The 12748-nt window shown below is 48.5% G+C and overlaps 1 protein-coding gene across 1 annotated transcript in view; it reads left to right on the forward strand.

Annotated features, from left to right (window-relative positions):
- CCDC146 (coiled-coil domain containing 146) overlaps positions 1-12748 on the forward strand; it is a 120068-nt gene that overhangs the window by 15157 nt on the left and 92163 nt on the right. The gene's annotated exons all lie outside the window — the stretch shown is intronic.

Genomic DNA, 12748 nt, shown 5'->3' on the forward strand with positions numbered 1-12748 from the left:
AGGCTTGCACTGCTATTGTCCATGCTGTACTTCTTCCGTGAGTTAAAAAAGAACTTCTGTCTCTAGCACTACAAATCTAGTATCATTTGCAAGCATTATTTTCACTTTAGGGAAGAAATCATTAAACTTGGAATACTCTTCAATAAGTTTAAATAACCATACAATAAATCAATATTTATTCAGTGCACTGGAGGATGGTTTTCACTTAATAAGTAGCTATTCAGTATTTTGTTTTGTATTTATTGTTCCATATGAGGTCATATCTACACACTTTTCAAACCCTGCTCGGAAGATAAAATTAATTTCCTCGTGGTTTTTTCTGTGGTGCTCATTACTGTATTATCCGAGTGCTTTAACAACATTGAATAATTTATCTTCACACATAGGTGCTGGAACTAGGAGATCGGGGTGCTGCAACACCCCTAGGCTTCAAGTGGTTTCCATTATATACAGGGTTTACAGTTTTGTTCAATGACTGTCAGCATCCCCACTATAAAAAAAAAGTTTCAGCAACCCTGTCTTCACAACACTCCTTTGAGGTGAGGGAATATTTTCCCCATTTTACAGATGGAGAACTGAGACATAGAGCGATTAAAGTCAAAAGTATCCACTAATCTTGGATCCCAATTTGAGAATTCAGGACCTGATATTTTTCAGAGCATTTAACGTTTTAGTATGTAGTACATTATACATTAAAACACAACTCCTATTGACTGTGAGTACTCAGCATTTCTGCAGATCAGACCACAGGACCTCAAGTCAAATGAGGAACACAGACATACTGATCACCAGTGAGAAGTTTAGCATAAGTGACTTGCCTAGCATCTCATAGGAGCTCTGTGGCACAGGCAGGGATAGAGTCTAGTTCTCCAGAGCAGCATTCAACTGCCTTATCTGAGACTGTCCTTTTCTCTTCCAGCAGTCCCCTGCCTTGTTCATTACATACCTTCCAACTTCTGCAATAAATGAGAGAGGAGTCCTATAAATAATAGTCTTCTTCACTAGATCACCCTGACTAATCCCCAGAGTAGGTCGAGCTTGTGCATGTAATGAGCAGGTGTCCTGCGGAAAAAATAGTATGTGATTAGGTAATTAAAGTTTGTATCATAATGCAAACAAACAAGGAGGCTTAATTAAGGTTGCACAAGCCACCTTAATTCTGGCATTCCCTGACTTTTGAGTGCTTGACTTTGCAACCTTAATTAAGGTGCTTTTATCATATTTTTTTGTGTTTAATGTCCTATGGTTGTAAAAAAGCAAATTGAAAAAACAAATTCCAGCATTTGGCATTATATTGACATCCACACAGTTCATCAGCCCAGTTGGAACTTTTAAATCCACCACAAAAACCTCTGTCACTTGAGCTAATGGATTAACTGATAATCGTATTAAGCCCCTCCCCACTCCCATTACTCGACGGTTATTAATGGGCCACTTAACTTTGAATAGTCCCTTGAAATATTTGTTAACTACTTATGTTAAACAATCTTTCCACCTTGTATTTAGCTGTGATGCACTAAGTATATTTCCCAGACCTGAAGAAGAGCTCTGTGTATGTCTACACTATGGACGCTGCATCAGGCTCCATGGATCAATGCAGCAGGATCGATTGAGTGGGCAGTGGAGACCCGCACAATCAATCCCAGAAGTGCTCTCCGGCCGACGTAGTAAATCCACCCCTCAAAAAGAGTAACCCTGCGTCGACTGGAAGGCATTTCCTTTTGATGCAGTGCAGTGAAGATCCCGCAGTAAGTGAAAGATAGTAAGTTGACGGGAGATATGCAAGTTCTCTCTTTGAGTGATTGCTCATATCCATTCCAATATAGGTGTGTGCGCGTCCCGTGCACAGATTCCTGGAACTTTTTTCCTTTAGCAAGCCCCATAGGGTTGGCTCAGGCGCCCCCTGGAGTGCCGCGCTCATGCCGCGGTACATAGGGTGCTGTCGACCCTGCGGGCCCTCAGTTCCTTCTTTCCGCCTGTGACGGTTGCTGGAACGTCTGCCTCTTGCATATCGCAAATAGCCTCCCTTAGCATTTTAGTGCATTCTTTGTTACAGTTGATTGTTGATAGATTAGTGTTAAGTAGAGCAAGTTAAGTAATTAGTTAGCAGCCCTCAGGGGCTACAGTTGAGCCATGCCTAGCTCCACTGGCTTTAAAGCCTGTACCGTGTGTGCAAAAGTCTTTTCAGTGAGTGATCCTCATGATCGCTGCCTCCGATGCCTCAGAGAGCAGCATAGATGAGAGAAGTGCAAGATCTGCAAGTCCTTCAAGCCGCGGACCCAAAAAGAGCGGGACGCCCGGCTAAAGGCCATCCTGATGGAGTCTGCACTCCACCCAGACTCCAAGCCATCGCGATCACTGGCGGCACCGAGCGTCTCCTCAGTGTGGAGCACTCCGCCGGCACCGGCACAGAAGCCTGCGGTGCCGAAGAAAAAGAAGCGGCCCGAGGCCGCGCACATGGACTCCTCCCTGCGACCGGTACAGCAGGGAGCGACACAGGAGATGCCCCAGCCACGTGCCGTGGAGGTTACTCTGGCACCGGCATCTCCTCGCAGGGAGCCTCCCATGACTCCTGGGGGTGGGGGAGTGCCCCTGCAAGGATCGTCAAAGCCAGAGGCATTCGTGGTGGCACGCGCCCTCATGGGCCTGCCCATGCCTCAGCCCCCCCCCTCAGCCGAGGGTTCTGGGACCGGCATCTCGGGGTAAACCCGCTCTGGGTTGCCCCAGTGGGTGGAGGAGACAGGAGTCGAGGTCTCCCCCGAGACGGTCGAGAAGGGTTGAGAGTGCGGGCTCCCCTCCTAGCTCCGACTCTGAGTCGTGGAGCTCCTCGACACCAAGGGCGGTTAAGAGGCAAACGCGCGAGGCGACGCCGTTCCAGTTCCGCCTCGTGCAGGGGTCGCAGCTCCGGCTCCGGTACTTCGGTACAGACCCTCGCTTGGCACCGATCCCTAACACCGGTGTGGATCACGGTGCCAGCCACTGCATCAAGCGCCTTGGCACCGGTTGCTTTGGGACTGACCGTTTCGGCTCTGCCGCCGGTGCCGGCACAGCTTGCCTTCGCACCGCCTGCTCCGGCACCGATCGCCTCGGCACCGAGGAGTCGATCGCGCTCCGAGTCAACACCACGGAGACATAGGCGACGCCGCTCCCACTCCCGAGGTGGGAAATGTCGCCGAAAGAACTCGAGGCGCAGGAGGAGATAATCCAGCTCCTCCAGCAGTTTGTCCCCTCGATGGCACCGGAGATGTCGGCACCGCCGCTCGTCGTCTTCGTCGTCTCAGGGCCGTTCACCACCCCGGAGCCACAAACAGCGGTCCAGGGACTCTGGGTCCCAGACACGCCAACCAGGCGCGGCACAGCAGGCACAGATGCCGGCACTGGCATGGCCCCAGGGCCCCTGGCAGTGGCCATACTGGGGGCCTTCGGGTGCCCAGATGGACCAAGGAACCACATCCGTCCATTCCTCGGTGGCCCAGTCAGTGCCCCCACCACCGAGCCACCCAGAACAGGGCCACCCCTCGGATGAGGGGTCAGACCCTGAGGAAGGCCCCTCCACAGGGCCCCTTCCACAGTCCTCCTCCTCGTCCCCTGATGAGGCGACTGCCCGGGATTGCAAGGCCCCCCTTTTTGATTTCTGGGCCCATCAAGACCTGCTGATCAGGGTGGTAGGAAATTTAAACCTTGAACTTAAAGAGATGTCCGAGGAGGAGGACCCCCTCTTTGGGGTATCCGGGTCAGCAGGACCCTCTCGAGTCACTCTGCCCGTTCATGAGAGGGTGATGAAGATTGCCAAGGCCCTCTGGCAGACCCTGTCTTCAGTGGCCCCCGCCTCCAAGGGTGCCGAACGTAAATATTATGTTCCCAAAGAGGGGTTTGACTTCCTTTACAACCACCCTGCCCCAGGGACACTTGTGGTGGATGCCGCTAATCAGCAAGACCGCCAGGGCGGTCAGGGTAACACACCTAAAGACAAGGACAGCAAGAAGCTGGACTTCTTCGGCCGCAAAATGTACTCCACTGCGGCCCTGCAGCTGAGGGTTGCAAATCATCAAGCCCTCCTCAGGAGATACAACTTAAATTTGTGGTCCTCACTGCAGACGTTCCAGTCGGGGTTACCCCCGGACCAGGCTGTGGACTTAGCCACTGTGTCCCAGGAAGGCGTGGCGGTAGCGAATAGGCCTTGCAATCTGCCAACGATGCAGCGGATACCGCCAGCAGGGCGATGGCTTCGGCCATCGTCGTGTACTGCTGCTCCTGGCTCCAAGCTTCAGGCTTGTCCCAAGAGGTCCAACAGGCCGTACAGGACCTCCCTTTTGACAGCACTGGCCTCTTCTCGCAGAGGACAGTTGAGAAGCTGCATACCCTGAAGGATTCGCGAGCCATCCTAAGGTCCCTTGGGCTCTACACCCCGCAGGCCTCGAGATGCCAGTCTCGGCCTCAGGCCCAGAGGAAGTGTCAGCCTCCACCCAGGCCGCCCCCCAGACCCGCCTAGCCCAGGAGGGGTCGGGACCGTTACAGGGCCCCCAACCACCGCGACTGCCAGGGGTCCTCAGCGGGGCCTCAGCAAGGCCCAAGCAAGGGAAATAACAATAATAAAAGGTTTTGACGGTGTGCACGAGGGTGGCACTCCTCCTTTCCCCCTGGATCTCTCCCGGCCCTTTGCCCACAGGCTCCGGCCGTACTACACAGAATGGGAAACCATCACCACGGACCGCTGGGTCCTCGGGGTAGTCCTCAGGGGCTATGCCCTTCAGTTTACGGCCTTCTCCCCGGACTCTCCCCCTACCCAGTCCCTCTTCAGGGACCCCGCTCACGAGCAACTCCTCATACAGGAGGTCAACTCCCTCCTTTTGCTCGGACCAGTAGAAGAAGTTCCTCCACAGGAACGGGGGAGTGGATTTTATTCACGGTACTTCCTAATCCCCAAGGCCAAGGGGGGCCTAAGGCTAATCTTAGACCTCCGCCGTCTGAACAAGTTCATCAGACGCACCAGATTTCATATGGTTTCCCTAGCCTCCATCATTCCCACTTTAGATCCAGGGGACTGGTATGCTGCCCTCGACCTCAAGGATGCATATTTCCACATTACTATCCTTCCCGGTCACAGAAGGTTCCTCAGGTTTGTGGTAGCTGGCTTTCACTACCAATTTTCAGCCCTGCCCTTTGGCCTCTCGTCCGCCTTGAGAGTCTTCACGAAATGCATGGTGGTGGTAGCGGCCCACCTGCGCCGCAGAGTCCAGATATTCCCATACCTGGATGATTGGCTGATTCGGGGCAGGTCCAGGGCCCACATGAGGAACAGCCTGACTCTCACCTGCACCACATGCACCAGACTGGGGCTGCCCATCAACGAGCAGAAGTCCACGCTCATCCCAGACCCTTCCTCCCACAGCCTCAGTTCGAGACCATGGCCGTCATAATCGACGATCTGCACAGGTCCCCCACGACGACAGCCAGGCACTGCCTTCAGCTGTTGAGTCATATGGCGGCATGTATATATGTGGTGAGGTTGGCTCGTCTCAAGCTCAGGCCTCTCCAAGGGTGGCTGGCCTCAGTATATATACCTGCCAGACACTCGCTAAACAGGGTGGTCACGGTTCCCACCCAGGTACTGTCCTCCCTGGATTGGTGGTGGAACCCGAGGGAGGTTCTGAAGGGGGTTCACTTCAGAGACCTGGCTCCTTCAGTGACCCTAATAACGGACGCATCAGACGTGGGGTGGGGGGCCCACATCAGCAAGGACCTGAGCACCCAGGGACTCTGGTCACCAGACGAAAGGGCTCTCCATATCAATGTCAGGGAGCTCAGAGCAGTCCGCTCAGCCTGCAAGGTCTTCCTCAGGTTCCTGAGGGGCAGGATGGTTCAGGTCCTCACGGACAACACAGCGGTCATGTTCTATGTGAACAGGCGGGGGGGGGGGGGGCACGCTCCTTGGCTCTGTGCCAGGAGGCCACTCGACTTTGGGACTTTGCTGTGAGGCATGACTTCCACATTTCTGCCTCTCACTTCCCGGGGGTCAGGAACGACGAGGCGGACCGCCTCAGCAGGTCGTTCTTACCCCGCCATGACTGGTCACTGCACCCCGAGGTGGTGACTTCAATTTTCTGAAAGTGGGGGGTTCCCCAACTGGACCTGTTTGCGTCGTCCTGGAACAGGAAGTGCCCGAGATTCTGCTCGCTCCGAGGTCGCGAGCCGGGCTCCCTCTCTGACGCGTTCCTGCTAGACTGGACAGGGACCCTCACGTATGCGTTTCCCCCCATTCCTCTGCTGCCCAAAGTCCTCTTGAAAATCAAGAGGGACAGAGTGGACATCATACTGATTGCACCAGCTTGGCCGAGGCAGCACTGGTACAGCATGCTGCTCAACCTGTCCATCGACACACCGATCCCGCTCCCGAGGCGCTACGACCTGCTCTCCCAGGACCAGGGTCGCCTGCTGCACCCGGACCTGGACTCCCTCCACCTGACGGCATGGAGACTCTCTGGCTGATGGAGGGAGAGAGAGCCTGCTCCATACAGGTCCAGCAGGTTCTGCTCGGTAGCAGAAAACCTTCCAGTCAGGTGGTGTACTGGGCCAAGTGGAAGCGTTTTACCTGTTGGGCGGAGTCCCGGGGTATCCCACCGAGCTGTTCACCCATACAGGCGATTTTGGAGTACCTGCTCCATCTGAAGCTCCAGGGCCTGGCACTGGCCTCCCTCAGGGTACACGTGGCAGCCGTCTCGACCTTCCAGCAGCCAATGGAAGGGCGTTCCCTGTTCTCCCACACCATGTCAGTCAGGTTCCTCAAGGGGGTGGAGAGGCTGTATCCGCAGGTCCGTGACCCGGTGCCTCCCTGGGATTTGAACCTGGTCCTCGCCATGCTGACAGGACCCCCCTTCGAGCCCATGGCTACATGCCCGCTGCTCGTCCTCTCTTGGAAGGTAGCCTTCCTGGTGGCCGTTACATCGGCTAGGAGGGTCTCTGAGATTAGGGCCTTGACCTCGGAGACCCCCTATACTGTCTTCTACAAAGACAAGGTGCGACTGAGACCCCACCCGGCCTTCCTGCCTAAGGTGGTGTCCCAGTTTCATTATAACCAGGGTATCTTCTTCCCCGTGTTCTTTCCTAAACTGCACGGTTCGGTGGAGGAGCGGAGATGGCACTCGCTGGATGTCATATGAGCCCTGGCCTACTACATTGAATGGATCAAGCTGTTTCGGAAGTCAACGCAGCTGTTTGTGGCAGTGGTGGACCGGATGAAAGGCTCACCTGTCTCCACCCAGCGCATCTCCACCTGGATCACCGCCTGTATTAAAACCTGCTACGAGCGGGCGAAGGTGCCGCTTCCAGGAGCTGTGACAGTGCACTCAACCAGAGCCCAGGCCTCATCCGTGGCCTTCCTGGAGAGAGTGCCCCTGCAGGACATCTGCAGAGCAGTGGCCTGGTCGTCGATCCGCACCTTCACGTCCCACTAAGCCATCGTGTAGCATGCGAGAGAGGACGCGGGTATTGGCAGGGCCGTGCTCATGAGAGCAGCTCACCATTGACTCCTACCCATCTTCAGGGTATGGCTATTTAATCACCTATATTGGAATGGATATGAGCAATCACTCAAAGAGAGAAAACATGGTTACTTACCAGTAACTGTTGTTCTTCGAGATGTGTTGCTCATATCCATTCCACACCCACCCTCCGTCCCCACTATTGGAGTCGGCAGAAAGAAGGGACTGAGGGCCCGCAGGGTTGGCAGCGCCCTATGTACCGCGGCATGAGTGCGACACTCCAGGGGGCGCCTGAGCCGACCCTATGGGGCTTGCTAAGGGAAAAAAGTTCCAGGAATCTGTGCACGGGGCACGCACACACCTATATTGGAATGGATATGAACAACACATCTCAAAAACAACAGTTACTGGTAAGTAACCATGTTTTTCAGTACGTAGCTTATGTATCTCCTGTCAATGCCACTGGCAGTATAGACCAGGCCTCTGTGTAATCTCAAAAGCTTGCATCTCTCACCAACAGAAGTTGGTCCAATAAAAGATATTACCTCACCCACCTTGTGTCTCTAATATCCTGGGACCAACACGGCTACCACAGCACTGCATACAAAGTCTGGCAAAGTTATAAGCCATGAAAAAGGGTCTTATGGGAAGCATTGGGCAACTTTAATAGGTGGTGCACTTATAATATTAAAAATTTAGTATAGAAAACTGTAACATATAAAGTACACAAGGCATTCGTAAGCAGGCTTTTGTCATGATTTTTAAAGGAATTAATAGACTAATTAGTGTAATTTTCAACAATTAGTATTTGTACTTTCTGTTTCAATCAGGCTTTTCATTCCTTAGTCACATTTCTTTTCTTCCAATAACACATGCATTTGGTTTTGTTCATTGAACTTATGGAGTTATCAGAGATAAAATGTATGACTTCATTCACAGAGAGGTCTGTGCATAAATGCTGAATTCAATGTCTACAAATAGCTTTCAAAGTTTTCCACTTGAACAGAGTCAGATTGTCTCTGGTTTACTGGTTAGTCATTTATGCCTATATAGTAGCAAATACTATCAATAGAGACACCTTTCAGTATTTTAACATTTATTTTAGAATGGATAGTCCTTTGGCAGTGAACCTTATGTTCAACTCAGTTGTGCTTTTCACATGTGAATAGCAGATTGCATGTTTGACTTTTGCTGCACAAAGTGTCCCCTCTTTTTATTTCGTAACACATTGTGACATTGTTTAGCCTGCTTGCAATTGGTAAAAACATTAAAAAATGGTTAGAGGGATGAATAAAAGCCACTTAGTTCATTTAGACACGTTCCTTTTCAGCAAGTTATTTATTACCAAAATGACATCAAGCTGACTAAATAATTCCATTGATTTTTCCATTAGCAGTGTTGGGTAGGTTGTTTCATGTGTTTGATTCTGATATATGCATGAAAATGAACATCCAAGTGGTGTTCTATTTTCTTTTCTTTACTAATGTGGAGTTAAAATGACCTATTGCTTTATGTTTCTACCATTTATTATTGAAATGTTTTTGTATTTAATCTTTATATCCTGTGAACATTTCCTGAAATCCCATTTTCCTCCAATAAATCTCTGGTATCTACTTACTTTCTACGGATTATTGTAATGGGAATCTATTTCGTATATCATAGCTTATCACTTTAAGTTTAATAGGTGTATTTACATGAGCAAATATATCCCATGAAATAAACCCTTTTAAATGTCATCTTGAATTTGATCCATTATAGACAACATTTGTAGAATTTTACCCTAAAAACAAATAAAATTTACCATGGCTTGATTTAAAGTTACTTGTGCATTACCTAAATTATTAGATAGATTAACAGTTTTTAAAAATTAGCATAATTCTTCCAACAGCTGGCAGCAATGAAAAGCACACTCCAAGTTTACAGTTACATGTGCCATAATAAAAACTTACATACAAGGGTACTAACCTGAATCCATTACCTGACCAATCCTAAAAACAAAATGCTCATCATAGCTAACCTGCCGCAGACAAAGGCTTAAATGAACAAATGGGCTTTGCATTGTGCCCTGAAACATATCTATAGTCATCATTCATTGCAGCCTTTTCTCATGTCTTACACTTTATATATTTTTTTTTTTTTTAAAAAAAGCATCTCAGAATTTATGCTTAAGGCCTTTGTTTATGCTGTGGCAGCAACCCCAAATTCCACAAGAATGTTAATTTAATCTGCCATAAAATACTCTTCATTTCTACCCCATCTTCCTGCACACCATATGCACATACACAGCAATGGTTCTGAATTTAATTTTCCACTGGTTATTTTCAAGGATTCCCTAACTCCCGCCCCACCCCTACAGAAATGCCTAATTGTTTTGAGGTTAGCTTCAGATGTCAAATCTGTTTATTTGTTTATTGTATTTATTCCTATTTGATTTATAGACAGTAAAACGCACTCATTCACAGGTTCTGAGCACTCTGCCGGTTATTCAAAATTACAAACCACATACAATTCAATCAGTTCACCTTATCTATCAAATGACTGCTGATAATGACATTATCTCCATTCATTTGCAAACTGTCCTTCCCCATCTCCAAATGCCAGGTGAAATAAATGGTTTCAGAAACATGCCCTGAAAGTTAGTAAATATTTTGGACCAGGTAGGGGAGGGCATTTCAGTGCCTGGTCCCTGCCAGCCTAGTTGCCACCTCTCTCTTATATCAGGGCGACCTAGAATCAATAATCTGCTGATGATAACTGTGTCAATCTATCCTGGGAAAAGAGATGGTCTCTTAGGTAGGTAGTCCCAGGCTATTTAGATATTCTTAGGTCAAACCAACATCTTAAAATTTATCTGGAAGCTTACAGGTATCCAGTCCAGGTCCTGGGTACAGATGTCAAGTGTTCTTTCTAGAGGACACCCTGCTTAAGAAATTGATAACTGTCTTTTTGCACAAATCTTAGTCTGGGCATGGATGATGGTAACAATATCTGTGTACAAAAGGTACAAAAGATTGCCTTCTGCCCAGGCATAGATGGTAAAATGCCTTCTTAATCCACTGCTGCTACCTGATCTTTCAAGTGTAATTGTTTTGATCTAGCTGTGCCCTTCAGATTCTACATTTGGGTAGCTAATGGCAATTGAAAGTTCTTAATCTTATAAGTTCCACCATCTTTTCTGGTTATTTCTTCCATCCTACCAATATTTCACTTTGATTTAACTTTTACTTCAAATCTGAAATGAAATATAAGTTCATCTGAGAATGTTCAAAGTGATCTTAGACTTTGGTTTTCAAGAGGCAAGTTTCAGACAAAATATGAATAGTCACTTTGGCTTTTCTATTTTCAGGTCTTTGTGACCGTTCATGATTCTTTGGACTTAAACTCAGGAGTCATTAGCCAATATTGATTTTTTTAAAATAGTTTATCTGTTACAGCCTGTTGTGTGATTAATAGACACACCTGTTTTCCTATAACTATCATTTTTATATTTCCTTGTATGAATTTGTTTCTTCAAAATATATTAATAAGCAGCTAATTTCCTTTGTAAATCACATTTTAAAGCTACTGTTACACTGTCAATTTCTGTGCCCCTCAGACATATTGGAGTTTTGACAAGTACAGTTTTGCAAGAGGTTGTTTTTTCCAGCTTCTGAGAAGCTGTAAACAGGCCTGTTTATGCAAAGTACAGTTAGGGCACATTTTTCTATAAATATTTTGTTACATGTGATTAATGATGCAATTCCATGGATGATGAAAGGAAATCAGTTGGTAAGAAATCAGTAGCAAAGGCTTATGAAAATATGAATTCAGATGTGGAAAGTGAAACATGATAAAAGAAGACCTATCCATATTTGGGTTGTCTACAGGGATGTCTGAAGACCTGAGCTAAGACCCTTTGGATTTAGTATTTTGGTATCTGTGCTCTATCTACTGCCATTCCAAACTGGCCGTGGCCCTCTGTCATCTCATTATGAACACAGAATTGATATGCATGTGGAGACTAATAATTTCATGTTTATGTTGCTTATTTTCTGTAGCATTTTAACCAACTTACAAATTACATTAAAACATATAACAAGTTAAAACAAAATCACATGAAAAGCAAAAACTACAACACTTTTTCATGCCAAAATTGAAGTTTGAATATAAAATTCCTCTTTCTTCTTTAAATAAACTGAATGTATGTTACCCTTCTGAGCTCTAGTGGGATGGCATTTTTTAGACCCAGGTAGGGTGACTAGCTAGCAAGTGTGAAAAATTGGGATGGGGGTAGCAGTTGATAGGGTGCCTATATAAGAAAAAGTCCAGAAGTTTCCCTGTAAAATTGGGTCACCCTGGACCCAGGGATGCAGAGGCAAAGATAAAAGCTGTACCTATGGTACCTCTACAAGTTCCTGAGGATTTTTTTTTCTTAAATACACCATTCTGACTCATCTTGGAGAAGGAGATGGAGGAGATAAGGTGCCACAACGTCTACTGTATTGTCCACAGAATATACCTTAAATGACAGCCAGAGCCAGATTTCCAATTAGGCACAGTAGTCACATGCCTGCGGCACTGGCATTATAGGGGCGCCTAAACAGTGGTGGATTACCGCACAGGCCAGTAGGGCCCATGCTCAGGGGAACCTAGTCAATTTGGAGGCCCCACACAAGCACTGGAACTCTTGCCACACCCCCAGTTCTTCCTCTTCTCTCCCGGGGCACACCGCCCTGCTCTTCCTCTTCCCCCTGAGGCCATGCCCCCTTGCCAGGCCAGAAGGCCCAGGGGTGAGCATATTCCCCCTGCCGAGCTAGTTGCCTCAGGCCCTCTTCCCAACCCCTAACCAGCGTGGAACTGCCCCGGCCAGCTCCTCTCTCCGCCATTGCCCCCCCTGCATGGAAAAGGCCAGCTGTCAGCACAAGGGGGTGCTGAAGATGCTGTGCCTAGGGGAACGTAAGGTGTAAATTCGGCCCTGGTGGCAGCCGCCACAAAATCCTCCTCTCAGACACCGAAATCCTGTTTTTCTAGAAATCCAGCTGCCTTCCTATCTGCCACTCTACCTAACTTTTTTCACTGGGCATGCTTCAGCTATCTTCTGCCTGACTCTTCCTTACTCTGAAAGGGGAATTCTGATTGGTTTGCAGTGCATGTGGTTCACTTTAGGTCCTGAATCTGTGGAAGAAGGAAATCCCCAAGCAAGCTTCTCTGACCAGGTTATTTCAGGCTGGGGCACCTCCTCCTCCTTCCCCCCCCCCCCCCCCCGGCTCAAGTCAGCCTATATGAAC

The sequence above is a fragment of the Emydura macquarii genome, unplaced genomic scaffold (genome assembly GCF_026122565.2).
Source record: "Emydura macquarii macquarii isolate MOO-44397 ecotype Brisbane River unplaced genomic scaffold, CSIRO-AGI_Emac_v2 contig_2636, whole genome shotgun sequence".
Taxonomy (NCBI): Eukaryota; Metazoa; Chordata; order Testudines; family Chelidae; genus Emydura; species Emydura macquarii.